The 20,019-nt window shown below is 28.9% G+C and overlaps 1 protein-coding gene across 1 annotated transcript in view; it reads left to right on the top strand.

Moving 5' to 3' along the window:
- LOC123293959 (CD151 antigen-like) overlaps window positions 1-20,019 on the top strand; it is a 60,532-nt gene that overhangs the window by 4,041 nt on the left and 36,472 nt on the right. The window lies entirely within an intron of this gene.

Here is a 20,019-nt window from a genome sequence, read left to right as displayed (position 1 = left end):
TGCTGACTTCACAACATATCTTTACGTTTTGAGGTTCAATGGTTGTAAAAATTGGTCCGTATTTGTGGATGTATGTGTGTATGTGAACATGCCTTGTTTAAAACGCAAAAGCCTAGGCTCCTCAATTTGAAGAGATTGCGTCTAATTAACTTGATTAACACTGTTGATCGTTTAGTCAAGTGGATGAGAATGAAGTTATATCGTTTAGGTCTCCAAATGTGCCTGACTGCTTTGTCAATTGTGCAGACCTTGATGTAGAACCTACATTAATAGCGTCTCCCTTTAACTACGGTAGCTAACTTATCTTGTAATCGACAGATTCTCCACTGGATGCCTTAGATTTCTTAGATGCTAAGTGTCTGATTGGTAACAAAGGGTATTTGGCTTTAAGAATGGACTGACAAATTTTGTAAAAGCACTGTAGATCTTTGACCTCGCATCTTATTTAGACCTGATATAGTAAGTAATGAAAACATATTAACCTTAATGATTATATTACTACAAACGATCTTATGTAATAATCAACCAATGGTCTGTTAGATGTTTCTCTAGTCATTGGCAGTAGTATAAGACTGCACAAATGCTTAAACTCAAGAGTAAATAAAAAAACATTTGGATTTAAAAATCATTACTTATACTCTGGTACACTTTGTATATTTAATTTAGGATCAGGTTCCATTTAAGTTATAAACGAACTTTTATACTCGAAATAACTTTGTTATTTTATTTCACTCAAATTTTTTGTTAGATATTTTCACCCATAGAAATTTTTTTTTTGCTTAGATATAAACAGCACAAAATATATTGTATATAGGTACTTACTTTTTCATTAATTTATAATATTTTTTCTATGACCTTCAAAAATTAATATTTTATCAAAGCAATTATTAAGCAGCCATATAATTTGTGTATTTTAATTATATTTAGTATCGTAAACATTTATAATCAAATCAGGAAAAAAATGGTAGGAGGAGATAATTAAATTTGTTTTATCGTTGAAAAGGAGATTTTTATGTCTGTTGCTTCGTGGGCGCCGTCAGAACTACATTTAGGGGGGGGCATCTACATTTGGGTGGGTCAAAACAATTGACTATTTCCATTTACTTTCGATACCGAAAAAATGGTTGCTTTGCACGTCTTGAAAATTATCTCCAAAATATGAGATAGTAATAGAAAGGTTCAATTACAGTTTTCATTTTTACCTCAACCCATTTTGTAAAAATTCATATCTTGCCATTAATTGAATGTACAGCAAGTCTCAACACATATTTTTAAAGGAAGTTCTATAAAAGAGGTGTCTGACACTTTTTCCACTAATCTAACCATTTAAAAGATGTTAAAGGACATTTGAAGAACCGAGAAACATTTTTTTCTTCTTAATTTTATAACTTGTTGCTTAATAAACCTCATAAAACGGGAATACATATTTTTGAAAAAATTAACTGTTCTACATTATGGTCTCTTATCTTTACTATATTACTGTAAGCCATGCAAGGACAAACGTGACTTAGAAAAGTCCCTCAGACTTCTGTAACTAAAATACGAGTAAGACAGTGACAACCTAACGAGTGACAACCAAAAATACGAGTAAGACAGAGATACAACACTTTTTTCTACCTATCTCATTACTGTTAGAGAAACTGAGATAGTTAGAATAGTCGTATACTCGTCTAGCTTCCTCCTCTATGAGCAATGTGGACTTGGTTAAGGAGACACAATAAAGTTTATGGCACACAATAAAGTTATAACAATGGTGACTTCGACTTAAAATAACTAATTACCTTGAAAAATATCGATTTTAAATCATCTATTTTTGGAAATATTTCTAAAAAATGTGAGTTTTCGAAAGCTTTTCAAACTGTTTCTAGATAGACACAAGTAAAAACCAATATGTATACCTTGGAGCTCTTATATTTAAAGACGGTAGATATACACATAATATCAACAGGGGTGTGACCTTCGCAAAGGTAGCTTTTAATAAATTCAGGCCGTTACTGGCAAACAAAAATATTTTTAAAAGAACAAGGAATTGTGTGCTAAAGTGTTATGTATGGTCTGTTTTATTGTATGAAAGCGAATTATGTACTGTGACAAAAAGAACAGAAAAACTTCTGGAAGTAGGGGAGATGTGTTTTTTTTAATTGACGAATTGAGCGTATTTACTGTACGTTTAATGAATGGAGAGACATGAATTTTTTCGTATGGGACCGAGGTGGGAAAAAGCAGAGGAGGATAATGAATTTGTCTATGCATTTTCCTTGAAGGCAAGGGGGACAAGTGACCCCCTCCCGGCGCGCATGGTCGTGAATTATTAATACAATATTATGATAATTAAAAGAATTATTTAATAATTTGCATAGCTAAAAATAAACTTTAATAAATACTTAAAAAAACATATTCATCATTTATAACAAATGTTGAAGAAAAAACAAAATGTTAAAAACTATCTTGCAACACAAAAGAGAGTATATTCGTTGTGTGCGTAGTCATGGTGGGGATAATAAAATCGATGCCAGCGCTTTAAGTGAAAAATTTTGGAGATAAAGTGGGCTGTTATGACTAATTTGCAATTATTTACATGTTAATGATATAGAAACTGTCAAATTAAAATGATTGAAAAACACTAATTAATTAAACTTAATGCATTAAAAATTGTGAAAATAAGAAATCAAATTGTACAAATATTATTTTTCAAATGTTAATTATCGTAATTATTTATTTAAATTTGTGAAACAAGAATATTAAATTTTAAATGTAAGTTTTCAATGCAATCCACACAATTATATATGCATCCATTAATTCTATAATTAAAGTAGTGTATCGTTGTCATGGAAACGAAATTCACGCTCGGAGCGAATAGGTACTCATGAGAGGAAATACGGTTGCATAAATATTGTACATAAATTGGTTTTAATTGGTTATGATCGATGTTAATTAAAACAACATAAATGTAACAAATGTGTATTATAGAGTGTTTCAAAATAATTTATTTTTATTACTTACTTCGAAACTTGTATTTTCGATCTTGCTGTAGAAGTTTAGAAAGATATTTCTGTGCGTTGCGATCTTTTTATTACATCAAGCCATGCACATTGCACATATGATAGGACCAATGTTTGGACACTTTAACTTATGGGTTCTAAAGCTAAGGAGATGACCAATTAATAGTTATTTACGATACTAGTGGGATAACAACATTATTAACGTACGCCTGCGAAAGTTACACAATGAGTGCGTAGCACGAGTTAGACAATCGCTGAAGTACGTTAATAATGCGTTATCACACGTATATTGTACAAAACTTTATTTACGCCTCTAAAACGTAAAAATAATCGATAATTATTATTTTTAATTTGTCAATTATTATTTAAAATTTCTCAGTTATTATTAAAAATTTGTTAATTATTATTTAAAATCTGTCATGGCTTATTGAGAAAAATAGAAAATTAAAAAAGTTACTATAGTAACTGAATTCATTACCTGAATTTATTATTAGACCAGAGCGGTAATGAACTATTTTTCCTACGCATGCTGAGTGAGAAAAGTACTCTTTTTTCTCACGGGACTAGATAAACTAATTTTACTTGATTTTAAAAATTAATTTCATCAATTTATCTGTTAAAAAGTGTCTTTGAAAGTAATAATTATTATGAAACGCTCTATCCAGGATGGTTCACTTCAAATATTGATCTTAAAAAAGTGGAAAATATTTAAAAAAAGAAACTTAAAAGTTTTGAAAAGTGTGCGCAAAATTATCTAACATTGTAATGAACATATAGATATGAAATATTTTAACGTTTTTTAAAAGTTACTTTCACTAGTCAATCATCCAAGCAGTAAAATGCTCTAATTATCTTCATTTAACATAAAAAAGAACCTTTGTCAAAATAAATCTTATTGTTTAGTCAATTGTAGTAAAATTTGGTCGAAGCACGAAAATATGTTATGGATTTTATAAATTAGAAGTGTCTACTGCCAAACAAAATAAAACACGCAATAATTTATAAAATCTCATCAACCAAAAACTCTGTCGAAATTGATTTCTAGTGGTGCATATTCTAATTTAAAAAGAAAGATCAATTTTGGATAAAAGGCTTAATTTTTTTAATATGTGAAGTTGGACTAAGTCTAAATCAGTTCGGAAATTTTTAGGGGAAATTGCTTGATTATTTAAATAAATAAGTTACTCCAAAATTAGGCACATTTAACATTGACCTTATGGGAAAACGGTAGATGGATGATATGTTTTCATAAATTTTTCCAAAAGTAATCGGTGGAAACTAAAAAAAATTATTTAAAGCTAAAACCTTAATAAATTATTGAAAACAAAAAATCGTTGTGCCCGACTAATGAAGGATGTATAAACACGATAGTGGGGACAAAAATTAAAAAAAATTAATTTTTAAAATTTTGAAAATGAATTCTGTTATAACTTTACAATATAAAACGAAAAGTAAGAATACAATGTTTGGAAATCTGGAGTAAGTTTCAAAATATTTCGAAAACCAAGGCAGATAGATATCGAAGAATTTTATTCTTATTTTTCGTCTACATTCATGAAGTTTTAACAAAATTCACCATCAAAGTTAAAAATAAGGTACAAATAATTTCAACCACAAGTCTAAAACTTACCTTGGCGCCCATACCACCTTAAAGTATCTTCTCGTCAACTCATTTTTAACTCACGTCTAAAAGAAAAGTATGCAATGATTTTTATATAAAAATCATTAGTCATTCCTTGTAATTTATGTCGCCATAAAGCAAAATGACGAATTATTTGATGCCTACGACATTATATAAAATAAGTGAAAATATGTGATTGTTGTTTAACTAGAATAGAAGTTATTTGAAGTTGTTTTGATTTCTATAGAAAAATGATTCAAAACCAGTAATTTACTTCTGTGAACATACTTTGTCTTGTATGGTAAAATGAACGTAAGTTAACTTTTTTGTAAAACAATTCTCATGGTAAAATAGTGTATTTAATTGTATGATTTAATTTAATTTAAATTTAGTGAGAGTCGTTATTTAATTGCAGAACATTTTGCTAGTAAAAAATTTATATCGTTCCACTCTGTATTAAAATTCTTATGCTAGTTTAAATAACAATATACTTGCTATACACATTCTTTGCTAATAAATCGTATGCGGTTTTATATCAATTAATTTTTGATAAGAATTATCAGTTATTGTGTACTATTAATAACCACAAGTAGGTGATCGATTTATGAATATGTTCTTTTAAGGATGTTCGAGTACCAGGAAAATTTTAGATAAAAGGTTTGCTTTTTTTATATGAAGTTTGGCTAAGTCTAAATCAACTTTGAAAATTTTAGGAGGGAGGAGGGGTTGCCCGAAAAGTAGGCATATTTAACATTGGTCTCATGGGAAAACGGTCCAAAACTAGTTGGTGAAAATTAAAAAAAAACTATTTAAATTAAAGTTAAAACCTAAATAAATTTCAAAATATCGAAAATTGAAAATTTTGTTAAATTATTTAGCTTTCGATATTTCGAAAACCAAGGCAGATATCGAAAATGAAAATAAGGTACAAATAATTTCTACCTCATGTCTAAACTTGCCTTGGCGCTCGTACTACCATAAGTTCAATGTAGAATAAACCAGTTGATATAAAATAAAGTGGGGCTAGATGGAAAACGGTCGGAAGTTAATGAAACTTTTCTCTAGTTTTGGACCTCGAGGACCGTGTGCGAAAAATAGGAGGGAGAGGAGGGGGGTAGAACTGTAAAATTTTTAGCTTCTTTCGGTTTTCCTCAATAACTTTTTCACTTACGTACTATGTCAAATATAATGTCCTAATGGCCAAATAGTCCTACAAGAAATAATATTTACTGCATTTTGAAAAGATTAACTTAAAACAACTCAAAATTTTTAATTTGTTGTTTTTCTGAATTTCAGAAAAAAATGTTCCTTTTGCAACTTATAAAAAAGTTGATCTTTATTGTACGTAATAACTACCACCTTTTTGTAATAATATTGACTATAGTTTGAAAAAATCAGATCAACTATTATTCAAAAGTTTTAATGTGCCACTTTATTCAGGGAAATATTCATTTTTTTCTGGATTCAGAATAAGAAATCCATAAAGCATTCATGATTACTTTATTTTAACTTAAAAAAAAAAACGTTAAAATATGATTGAAATAATTATTTATTAATTAAAAAAACAAACATTTTTAATTAAAATAAATAAAAAACAAAACAATCTCTTCTAATCATTCAATTTCTATCATTATACATATAAATAAATTATGTTAATATAATAAATATTATTAATCAATTTATTATTATATATTTTAAATATTATTTTTAGTTAATTGTCTTATAAAAATAATTAAAATTAATTTAATTTAATTAATCTGTGATTTATTATATTGTATTATTATTATTTGTTTCTATAATATTTATAAATATTAATTATTAAATATTGGATATTATATTTTGGTCTGCTTATTTATTTATTCCTCAATTTGGATTACCTCTCTTATAGTGCCTCTAATCCACACCATCCTTGATGAATATATCTGTTTGAAGGATGTGCCTTAAACAAGGGTAAAATTCGAGGAAACTAAGAATGTAAAGTAATGCATATTTTAGTTAAGCTAAATCTTAAGCGTTATATTCAACCAGAATACTGCAAAATTGTCTTGTTGTGTATAAAAAAAAACTGGGTAAATATATCCGGACTGGGTAAATATAAACGACCCAGAAATAATTCTTGTTGAAAAGCACAATAAACTATAGCATGAAAGAATGGTAAAAACGGAATATCCAGGTGGTGTTATTTTCTTAGTAAAAATATTTATAAAAAAAAGAAGATTTTTTCTTTGCCTTTAATTTGAATGAATTTTATTTATCGGGGAATTTAGATAAAAAAAATTACGAAATTTGGATTCATTTTAACATAATGTATACCTATACCTATTTCAACAACACTTCCTTGGAGTCAGCCCTGTAAATTTGAAAGCTATAATATACGAGATCTTAGAAGTCTTTTGTAATAGGAGATTTAAGCCAATTATATCGGTTTCATTAGGCTTATGTTAAGATTTCGTGAAATTTGCAGGCACAAATTTTTACAATTTTTATAAGATCTGGGAAAAAGTGAAAAATTTTTGTTCGCAGCTTTTGTAATAATTATTAATTTGAGAAATTTTAACCCAAGAATTGGATTTATTTGAATGTACCGTTGACCTTATTCAAGACATTATCTGTCTATGTCTAAAATTCAAGCGGATATGGATGTATGTACGAAAGTAAGAAAGGTTTATTAGACTGCAACGCATAAAAAAGAATGATAAAAAAAACATTTATCTATAAAATATAAGCTGTCATAAATTATAATTTTGATCTACAAATTTTTCTTGACACAAATTGCAATTTTCTCTACATAAAAAATAACAAGCAAATAATTTATTTTTTTTATTTAATTGTGAAGTTACACGCGTATAAGTTGATTTACAAATATTAAAGGTTTTATGAGTTGTTTTCTAAGAAAACATGTGACGTTTGACCTTAAAAGATATCTTTTGACAATTAGACGAATTTGTATTTTTCAAAATAACTTGAAAATCATTTCCAAATAGCTGCTTTTTATAAACAATATTATAATATATATAATTCAAAGGAGGATTCCTTAAAAAAATTGGGCTTTGATTTGGATAAAAATTATTATCTAGAAGAATTTTGGCTCAAAAATATAAATCAGCACCATTTGACGATTAGTTTCTGCGATATTGATCCAAATCGTATAGAAGGAGTGATATTTAGGAACGATTTCTTCAATCACTTCAGAAGCCTATCGTTCAATTGCAAAATCTATGACATTTTTGTGTGTACAGGTTTTAAGAAATATTAAGAAAACCCTTAAAACTGTTGGTCATTTGAAAATTAGATTAAATAATTAAATTATTTTATAATGCCAGTTTTCTACAAAAAACAAAAACAAAACTCAAACTGTAATGGCCATTACATTGCTAGTCTCCAAAAAGTATATAAAAAGTTGCAGTTTTGTTTTTTTTCAACTCCAGTTTCAGTTTTGTATTGTTTGCCCGTTTAGTGGAAAACTGACATAAGATATCTTCAGAAGAGCTTCGAAATCAGAATTTTCTGTACCCGATTTTAGGCGGTATGTCAAAAACTTCTCACCAAATTGTTAAATAAATCCGATTCGTATATTTTTTGGATTATAATTTCATTGAATTTGGCAAAAACAGAGAACGATCTTTTTTTCGATTTATTCAAAGGAGAACGATTAGTTTGTGTTAAACTTCTCAAGAAAATAAAAGAATGGGAAAATCTATTTGTCTCCGGTATGAATAAAAATCATTTCTTAGAGTAAGTTTGTCCCAAAAAATATAAAAATCGAGACTCCTTGACGATTGAGCGATGACTTTCTAAAATATCAACCGAAAAGGTATACGAAGATCGATATCCAGGAGGAATTTATTTAGCCGATACGTTGAAAAATTTTGGTTTAACCGTAAAATGAATCATATTTTGGTGTTTTTTTTCTTCAAGTAAGACAAAAGCTCAATTCCAAAAGGCAACAAAGCAAGAAATCGTACAAATCTGTATTTTCCGTTATGGTGTTATAAGAAACATTTTTTCTTAAAACGTAAATTATCAAATATGTTAAATCAACTTACTCTTGCAGTTCTTACATTGTATAATAAGGCCGGATTGTCATTTAAATTGATGCTTTCAAATGAATTGGTAGGCGGTGTTACTTTAGTTCATCCATCATCCATCATCATACAATTGAAAATGTTTCGTGTGTTTTATTTATATCGTTCTAGTTTATGTAATATTTTATTGATCATTGTTGACGTTTACGAAGCAATGAATTCCATATTTAAAAAAATATGTTGCCACAATACCTCTATATAAATATGGCGCATACGTTCCCAAATTTGCAAACTTTTTTTGGGCAGAAAATAAACTGAATGAAAGGAAAATTTACAAATTCAAAACTATAAATGGACTCAAGCCGGATTAGAGCTTCAATCGAAACCGAAGGAACAGGGCCGTAACGAGGGTACATAGCTGCATATTCGCTGTCCATTAAGTTGTATCAAAAAGTACCATTTTGGCAATTTTGATAAACCAAGTATGTAATCCTACTAAATTTGTGATCAAAATTAACGTAGCTCTAATAGGTTTCAAGAAGGTGAAGTCCTGGTCCTGGAATGAAGCACATAAGTGATACCTAGCAAAATACTGACACCACAGATGAAAAGAATAAACCAAAATTAGTGGGTTTAAAAAAAAAAATTGAAATAAGATCGTATCCAATTTGCATGTGTTATCAAAAAAATCGAATTTTTTAACTTTATGACGTCATCAGAACCAAAAAAATTTAATTTGCCTCTATCAAAGAAAGTCAAAATATTTTGAGTTTTCCAAAAGATACATTTCATAAAGAATTCATAATTTTAAATGTTTTAAAATTTAATTGTTAACCAAAGTTGCTTCGTTTGGAGGCTAGATGGACACTTGAAGTTATTTTGTTATCAAGCTTATATTAACTTTTAGCCCGATCATCTTAGTTAAGAAAAGGGGTCAACCTCAGAATATAACGGAATAATCTGAATATATTTATACAAACCTTTATTTTGATAGTTCAAATATTGTCTCAAAAGTCACAAATGGCCACGTATGGCGTGCATAGATATTCAAGGCCACATGCCGCAAAAATCAGTTTTTTGAGAATATCTCTTTATCTACGCAAAGGAAATACTACGCAGATACAAAAATCGAAATAAAAGTTAAATTAGTGTAAAAGGAAAAATATCAATTCTTTATAGTTGTATACTGAGGTAAAATAATATTATTATACATAAAAACACACCTATAAAAAATATATATTCTTAAATTAATTACTCAGGACTATTATTATTACCCTCATATCGTTATAGTCGAGTCAATGAAAACTGGAAAGAAGTTAAATTTCTTTATCGGCACGAAAAAGTTTCGATTTGGGACTAAAAAAAAATTAAAATTGTAAATAACTAAATTTCATATTATTTTACAGAAATAGACAAAACCAGAATGAAAAAAACATATGTATTTCCTTATATATTCGTTGATTTTGTCTCTAAAGTACTTTATTGGCTCGACTAATACTCTTTATCTTTTAAAACAAATACAAACTTATTTTATTAGCAATCAATAATGAATGTTCTTTTTTCTTCGTTGTAGTAGGTTCACTGAGTGTGAGTAAAAAAGGCTGATGCTGTTAAAATGTTATAAGACTATCTTTTTTTAATTTACACTCCGTGTGTAAACAGTGTATACACTTCGGTAAAAAAAGAATATAGATAATTTTACTCTGTATTAAAAAAAATAAAATAATATTTTTATACCATGTATGTAATATGCAAGGTATACTAAGTTTAGTCCCAAGTTTGTAACGAAGGTGTTCATAGAATCACCTAATTAGTCCATTTCCGGTTGTCTGTCCGTCTGTCTGCCAACACGATAACTCAAAAACGAAACGAGATATCAAAATGAAATTTACAGCGTACTCAGGACGTAAAAAGTGAGGTCGAGTTCGTAAATGAACAACATAGGTCAATTGGGTCTTGGGTACGCAGGACTCATCTTGAAAACTGTTAGAGATAGAACAAAAGTTTAAATGTAAAAAAATGTTCCTTATAAAAAACAAAACAACTTATGTTTGATACATTTTTTCGTAAATATCACTGTTTACCCGTGAGAGCGCAAATTAGGCGTAAATTGTAAAGTATGCATTAAATTTGTCATGAGAATATCAGTTATATTAGTTATGTATAAAAAATTATATTAGTTGTGTGTGTAATGTGATAGAGTAATCAACACTGTTTATGCATGGTATCTCAACAATTAATTCAGTCTGTTTGTTATCACTTGTTTCTTCGAGTCGTTAGTCAATAGAATTCGCAATAAATAAAAACGACCTTGACAAGTCGAAAATCTTGATAACTCGTAATAACTAATTGCTACAAACAATTCACCGTGAGCACAGTGATGGCTTTATTATTATAGTCGTCTAGGGTCATATTATTTTAAAAGCGACAAAATTTCAAAAGTAAACAAAAATTTAGGCCAATTGAAGTTTAAAAGTATACATTAAATTAGTTGCAATGAATATCAACCCGCCACTGCCTGAGCACTGTAATATGTTTTCGAGTAAAAACTAACCAATTAACATAAAAGTTATTTGTGAAATTAATTAATATAATTTACTTAATTTTGAATTATAATATTTTATAATAATTAATGATGAAATAGAGATCCAAAATTGATTATAATATCATTTTACAACAAATGAAAGTTAATTTTATGTAAAAAATCCTTGAATCACCCACAATCATGTGATTCAACTTTTAATAGTATTTTTTTTAGAAGTGATGTACGATACTGGTAATAAAAGTAATAGTTCTAGAGCCAGTCGAAATAATTGGCAGTAATTTATAAACGTAGGAAAGGTATGGATTGGTTCTATATCAGGGCAAAAGGCAAATTCTTAATTTTATGAAAAACTTAATATTGATGAATATTTATTTATTCAGGAAGATATATTAATTGCTAGAAAATACTAAAGTAAAAAATGTAAAAATCATTTACCTTGTTACAAATCTATTTGTGCCCAAACAGGTTATGTCGATTTTAAATCCTAAAACATAGCCTTAGAGGTATAATCTAACTTTGCAAAATCCAGCTTTTCCATATTTTCTTAAATGTGATGTGCAAATTTTATGAATAAACTATTATATTGAAGTCATATTTTTCTATTTTTTAATTCAGGGCAGTGCACGCTAAGGCTTTTTGGAAAAAATACCGTAAATTATAGAATATCTCCCAATACTATCAAAATTATCGATAATACTTTCTGTACTTTTAATGAAACATCTTTAGATAAGAATCACACAAAATTTAGATAACAATCTCACGTTACATAAAAATCCATATTACTTTTTCGGCAATTGCAAATTTATTGTCATTTTTTGTATGTTATCTTGTCAATGGTTTTCTTTTAACATATACGACAGGCAAAAGAAAAATTCACGTATAATGTCTCATTTTTCTTTAGGTTTAAGCAAAATTACTTTTACTAATCAGGGCAGATACCTTTTACCAGGCAGATAAAATGAATCGTGGAATTTTCTTCTCATTAAGGACTTACACCTTAGTTCTTACAGTTTAGAAAATTATCTCATGAATTAACCTTTTTAAAAAAGTTATTGTTATATAGTGTGTCCCCGGATAGAGGTAACTATACTTGTAAATTTTCTTATTTTGCATTTTAAGAAAAAAGTCATTCTTTAAAAGAAGTTTTGCTTATTCTGAAAAGTATGTAGCAATATTTAAAACTTCTAAATAATGTACAGGGTGTCCAAAAAAAATTGAAATCACTATTTTTCTTTTTGGTAAACTTCCCTTCTTTTTTATAAATTGGCGAAATGTTACTAAGAAAAGTTACTCGCAATTAACAATTATGATTCTATATAAAATATCAAGAAAATCCGTGCACTTTAATTAGAGCATCATTTTTTATTTGAACAAAAGCTGTAATTATAAAAAAAAACGTAAAAAAGAAAATAATATATAAATCAATTAACATGTACTATTCGAGAGTGTATTTTTTTTGTGGACTAGTTTAGAAAATTAAAAAGAACATTTATTTTCTCGGATTAACATTCACTAAGAATGGAATTGCCAAAGTGGGAAAGATCTTCTTGAAATTTTGTATAGAGTCATAATTGTTAATTTCGAGTAACTTTTTTTAGTACCCCTGTAAAGGATACTAAAAGTGTGTTTAGTTTTTTGGCTACCCTGTACATTATTTAGAAGTTTTAAATACTCCTACATACTTTTCAGAATAAGAAAAACTTTTTATAAAGAATGAATTTTTTTCTTAAAATGCAAAGTAAGAAAATTTACAAGTATAGTTAGTTACCTCTATCCGGCGACACACTGTATATTTGACCTAAATAAATTAACACACAAGGTTTTCAAAAAGTATCGGAACCATTTCTGATCTCAGAAATTAAAGACTTTACGAGAGGAAAACGATGAGACATGGAGGAAAGCTAAGTTAGAAAATTATTCCTTAAAATAGGTAGTGATAAATAATTTGATTGAACCAAATTGAATTTCAAGTCTTGTTATTCACTGTGTATTTTCCAATCAAAATTGTTAGTTTAGTTTTGTTTAAAAAAACAGCTTTTTACTTTCAAATTTTGTTTTCTTCCTACTCTAGTTTTCTTCGTCCTGGAGAGGTCTAATAATTTTTGAATACCTGGTATAATGTTCAGTTGATTTTAAATGTCATCCATTAACATTTCAATTTCATTTTGTAAAAACAATCAAGAATTTACTTCAATCAATAGAAAAGTTAGGAAATGGCACGTTGTTCACGCATAAACTTGGAATTCTGTCGTATATAGAAAAAATGCCGGTCCTTCAATAAAAATTTGATTGGTTGTATAAAGACTTTCTTAGAACACAAAATGGAATCATTTTCTCCATATAGCACCATTATTCTTGCTTATCATATTATGCTTTTTAAGAATTTAAGATAATATGAAAATTTGTATTTTTCTAAATTTGTGTACCCACTACCGTGCTCATACATCCTTAATTAGTACAACGGTACAACGTTTTTTTTTTTTTTTTTTTTTTTTTTTTTTCAATAATTGATTAAGGTCTTAACTTTAATTTAAATAGTTTTTTTTTTTTAATTTCCACGGACTAGTTTTGGAGAAATCTAAGAAAACGTACCGTTAAATATTCTTACTTTTGAAGTCATTTATTTATTTAAACAATCAGCCAAATCCCCTTCCCCCTCCTAAAATTTTCAGAATTGATTTAGACTTAGTCCAACTTCTTATACAAAAAAATCTTTTATCCAAAATTGCCCTAGCGCTCCTACATCCTTAAATATTACAGAACTAAAAAGTTACCCGTGCTTGAGAGTATATATACTGATTTTGAAACTATCTCCTAAAAGTGATGGAGGTTTTCGAAAACTTCATTGACCAGTTAAGAACATACAACGAACGGAAAAAGGTCGTCCTAATAAATTCCACACTCGTGATGCTTTATTTAAACATTGCGTTGTTTTTGGTAAATAAATATTTTTGAATCATATAAAATTGAAGCCAGATGTATTTGATCTATTTTTACAATAATATATTTTTTAAAAGCATTTTTTTAAGTACTTGTTTCATAAAAATATATCATAATTTAAGTGGTTATTATTTTTAACTAACAGGCATGTATCAATTATGTACTGACAGATATTGTTGAATTTACTAGATTACCAAAATTATTAATAATATTGGTTTTAGGAAAATCCTCTTAAAAATTCTAAAATAGACATCTTAAAATATATTTTAATTTTAAATCTATATTTAAACATTTTTAAAGGGGTAGAGACTTGGAGAATAATATACTTAAACTCTTTGGGTAAAATATTTTATTGGAAGTAACGGTAGAGTTTTCAAATAATAAAAGTACCAAGTTTATAAGAAGTGTAGCATGCTTCGCGACCAAAGAATCGATAATTAGGTTAGGTAAGGTTAGAGTGGCTGTCCTGGGGTGGGACACACTTAGACCATAGGATCCGTTGTGATAACGAAAAAGGGTTGGCCCATTCCCAACCACTACTCCATGAACCATTTGGAGCTGTTTAAGAACAGCAGGAGAGCTTTGACGTCGACGGACTTTAGGTCCTAGTGGTCGTCAAAGAGAGGCTGGCTCAAGTAAGTCCATCTCTTCATGAAAAGAGCTGGGCAGTGACAGAGAAGATGAGACATTGTCTTCTCCTCCTCACCACTGTGACAGCTCCTGCAGTAGTCGTGATACACTGCCAGGCTCAAGTTCACAATGCCTGCCGCCTAACCAGTGTCCTGTAATAGCCGCAACAACTTTGTGACCAGAGGCCCTTGGAAGTGAAAGAATCGATAGTAGTTGTGGCAAATCGCTAAAGTAAGCGATGTCAGTAACTACCTAGAGAAAATATGCAATGTAAAAATTACCGACTGCCCGTTGAATATCACCTTTTTATTCAAAAGAAGCATAAAAAAATTCGTTTGTGCTTTCTTCATTTTCGTCACTATTATTTAGATTCATTATCTTTGTGTCATTTGCATTCATTTTCGGCTGTTTAAAAATCTTGATTTCCAAATTTATATTCGTCACTATTATTTCCATTCATTATCTTTGTGTCTTTTGCATACAGTATTTACAGTTTTACACTCGGTACAAGCAAAAAAGCATATTCTTATGTTAGATATATCACTAGATAGCAGTTACCCGTTTTCTATTTACACCGGGTGTAAAAAGTGTATGCAAAAAGGAGATAATAATATAAAACTCTACTCTTTTTTATAAAAAGAAACGATATCCTTTTCAAATTTTAAAATAATTGTCTTTTTTTCTCCGCTTCAACATTATTTTATATACTTCAAGGTCCAAACATTTTAATTTCAAGATTGGCGGACAAAGAACTGGACATGCAAATATACATGGCAAAAGAAAAATGCCAATTGCAACAGAAAGAGAGCTCTAGGCAGTAGGGGCTGATAGGGGCAAGCCCTATTTGCCATCAGTTTTTAATAAATGCGAACAAAGGAGCGATAATCCATTTTTAAGATACTTGTATGTACACTATACCTAGAGATTAATCTTGCTTGATTACATTTGAGCGCTATCTTTGTCAGATTTGGCACATCTTAATTTAGAGCAAACCAAGCAGAATGTTTTATAGAGATAGCAGACAAATGTGACCTTTGAATCTAGCTAGGTTTATTCTATATACCCTTTCAAATGATGTATCACAAGGTAGGGGGTGCCATTTGAAATTAAGAAGTTAGGGTGCTTGGGTTGAAGGCATGAAACCTTAAATTCTGTAGGTACCATCTTTTAACTTCCCCTCGATATTTTAATCAACGTGTTTTCACTCAAAATAATAATCACCTCAGGTCGAAAGTTATTAAGGGTGGATCCTTTTGAAATTAACACACTGTATATGCTATATTATGCAAGAAATCCATGTAAAATGTAAATGTGGGAAGTTAAGCATGGCTCTTGATGATGTGATTGTAAACCTACAGTATTGTAAAAAAGTTTTGTTTTATTGCACGGTACATACATATAAACTAAATACATGCTTTGTAGTCAAATAATGTGTTATTTCTAGCTTTACAATACCACGCAACTACAAAAATATATAATATATTGTGTGTAAGTGTTGCTAATAAATTTGATAATATAGATATCGCTCTTCAATCATCAATGCTCTAACTATAGTCTCTGTTTATCAAAGGAAGGATCTTCATAAACTGATAATTAAATTAAAATTTTGTTGTTATACCATCGACAATCTTATATTTTAATGGTATTTTTATAAACTACAAGAACGCTAAATATTTTAGATAGTTTTTTATCACACTCTCTAGATTTTTTGATATTGAAATATCCAATTGAAAAGGATAACCTGGATAATTCATCATTTTTTCACCCAATTTTGAATGATAAAATATTAATAAAAAGCAAGATGACCTAGGAATAATTTGTGATTTTTAGAAACTTTGTTCATCAAAAAATGTATTTATAAAGTTTTATTGAAATCCCTAGTATTATTCAATCCTTGCATATCTCCTTAAAGGCATAAATTTTGTAAAAATATCTTATAAATAAATATTCGCACAATAATAATAATAATAACAAGTGAAACAAACAATTGATCGAGTTAATTGTTGAAATACCATGTATAGATAGTGTTGATTACTCTGTAACATTACACATAGATACATGTCATACATTTATAACTGATATTCGCATATAATACATACTATACAATTTGCGCTCTCACGGGTAAACAGTGATGCTTACAAAAAAATGTTTCAAACAAAAGTTGCTTATTTTTTATGAGAAATTTTTTGTACATTTAAACTTTTGTTCTCTCTCTAATGGTTGATAAGATAGGTCCCACGAACCCTTGACCACACGATTGACCTATATTGCTCATTTACGAACTTGACCACACTTTTTTCGTCCTTAGCATGCTATAATTATAATTTCAGCTTGACATCTCTTTTCGTTTTTGAGTAATCGTGATGACAGACGGACAGACGACAGACGACAGACAGACAGACAGACAACCGGAAATAGACTAATTAGGTGATTTTATGAACAACTATACCAAAATTTTGTTCATAGTATCAATATTTTTCATCGTTACAAACTTGGGACTTAACTTAGTATACCTTGGTAGTATATCTTTAATATACATGGTATAATAATGATAATAACTAAAATTGCATCCAAATATGGTAAAGTTTGATGTTCAATTGTTAAATGAATTCAAAGCACGCGGAACAACCATAAGAACTGTAAAATATGAAGTTGTTTTTAAAAAGAAATCATCCAGTTAACTTATGGGTAGTTTCTATATAAGTACTGTATTGTAGAATTCTTGTTTTATGTAACTACACATTTTTTGCTTTTTCATATAAATGTAAGTTTGCTGAGATTCTCAATATTTCTTCGTCAAAAAAGAGTAAATCCACTCAATAGAGAAAATATCAATCAGCCCAATACTAGTTCAAGTCTGGACGGAGGTTATGGAGCATTAGGTAAGGCTTGGAAACCTAAATTGGACCAATCTTGTATTAATATCATTTCAAACTTCGATGTCAGATATTGTCCTAAGTCTGGGTGCAGATAAATTTAGTTTTTACATGGATTAATCCTTGAGAATCTGATATTTGTTACATATAATTTGACGTAATGTTTAATGATTTCGCCCTTAAGGTAGTACCAGCATGAAATCACTTTTCGACAGATTTGGCCGAATTTTTTTTCTCGGGTTTATAATAGCTTTATTTATGAATTCTTAAAATTTCATAATTTTTGACCGTTTAGATGGCGAGATATTTAAAGACAAAGTTCGCGATTTTGAGGGTCATGTCCCATTTAAAGCATGTAAAATGTCCGGTCTCTCCAACTATTTTTTATGATATTATTATATATTGAAGAAAAAGTAGAAAAAAATGTTTATACAATACAATTCTAAAAAAAAAATTTAGAAATTAATTTTCACTTTCGAGATATTAATTTTGACGTAAATTGATCGAAATTGGGACGTTGGCATAATTATTTCCCATTTTAAACGGTCAAAATTTCTGAAACTTTGGGAATTAATAGTAAGCATTATTAAATTCTTAAATTTAATTTTTCGTTAAATTCTGTCGAAAAAAAAATTGTACCATTGCTTTAACATAGAAACTGCAAATACCATGCTGGAACATCGTTAACAGCAAAAATATATGAGTTACAACAAACTTGGTTCATTTGACCAAGCCTAATTAAATTAGCCTAGACCAAGGCTTTCACAAATGTTGTCAAACTAAGACTTGATTCATTAGTCTTGGGCGAAGTTTAAGAAAATACTAGCAAGTAAAGTTTTGGCAAGTTTTGGCAAACCAAGGCTTGGAGAAATGCTTTTTTATAAAGATTTAGGCAAGGGTTGGAAATCCATCCAAGGCTTGGTTAATTAGTCTTGGATAAGACTTGGGCAAGAACTGCCAAATCCAGCCTTGTTTTATTAGTTAGTTTTGGCCAATGCTTGGAAAAGGACTGCTAAATCAGGGCTTGATAAGCCTAGTCTCGATTACATCTCCTATCTCGATATTTTCTGCTTACGTAAATGCAACTAATAAGTACTATTAAAAAAGATCGAGAGATGTCGTAGGCACCCGGTAGGAACAATATTCCTTTCGTACGCGGGTACATTATAAATGTAGTGCTTACTTTTTTTTTATTTACAAGCTATTTTTCTGAGAATTTAAGGTGTTAATTTTAGAATATTAAGAGTCAAATGCTTGATAAATAAATAATTTAATTTTATAGCTACTTTTAGTATAACTATATGAAATAATTGTAATATTAGTTTAAAAGAGATACTTCTGATTTAATATCCAATATGTGAGTACATTACGTTTGGTTTGATTAGGATATTTATTATGACAAAACATAACAATTACATTGTACTTACTTGAAATTGTCTCTGTTTTCTTTAACTTCTAATAACTTTCCCAACTCAATTTTTTAAAATGATATAACATAAATTTGGACAAAAAAATACATAAAAATTGACAGTTTTTAATTGATTTTTTAGTTTCCTAAGTAACCTAGAGGTCGGTTTTTGTTGTCTCTTGCAGTTTTTTTGGTTTTAACTCCCAACTATCAAACATATATCGTGCGATAGGGAACATAGTTCCAATAGTTTCAATAAAAGTAATTGCCATTGAGAATACTACCACATTATGAAATACTTATATCGTATTGAAATGTTTAAATCTCCTACAATGATGTTGAGAAAAGTACCTAAGTATAACTTGAAATAAACAAAAACAAAAAACATGTTTACTTTTACCAACTGCTAACGTTATTTCTATGTCTTCAATATAATAAAAATTTCAAACAGATTTCTATACAAAACATTAAATAATTGTATTTCCGAAAAGTCCTCTTAAAAATGATTTTTATCTAGGGCTTATTTTCTACTGAAAGTACTTGTAATCCACCGCTGATTCTTGTGTTACTTGTTATCCATGATAATCCAGGCTTACTCATTATATTCAGATGAAGTTTTAATATTACTTAAAGATATGCGCAATATATGGTGAAACTCGAGCACCCTTGCACGACCTAATAAACGCGCCGTTCAATTTTTGTTTCGGTTTAGCTTCTATCTTGGGTCAAGTTTTTCACTTTGAATTTTTTTATGGTTTAAATATCGATCTGTAGTTGAAAAGCCCTTTTTTTTTTATACATTCTTAGCTAATTACGTCTAAGTAGATACTCAAGATAAACAATAAGAAATTTTAGTTTTATTAGTAACTTGAGTTTTAACACGATTAAAGAATGAAGGGTTACGCGGTTAAGTGGAAATTAGTTTGAAGTTCAATAATGGTAGTGAAGTTTTAACAGTCAGTTTTATTTTTT

The sequence above is a fragment of the Chrysoperla carnea genome, chromosome 2 (genome assembly GCF_905475395.1).
Source record: "Chrysoperla carnea chromosome 2, inChrCarn1.1, whole genome shotgun sequence".
Taxonomy (NCBI): domain Eukaryota; kingdom Metazoa; phylum Arthropoda; class Insecta; order Neuroptera; family Chrysopidae; genus Chrysoperla; species Chrysoperla carnea.
The sequence above is the reverse complement of the archived record's forward strand: the minus strand, read 5'-3'. Positions and strand labels throughout refer to the sequence as shown.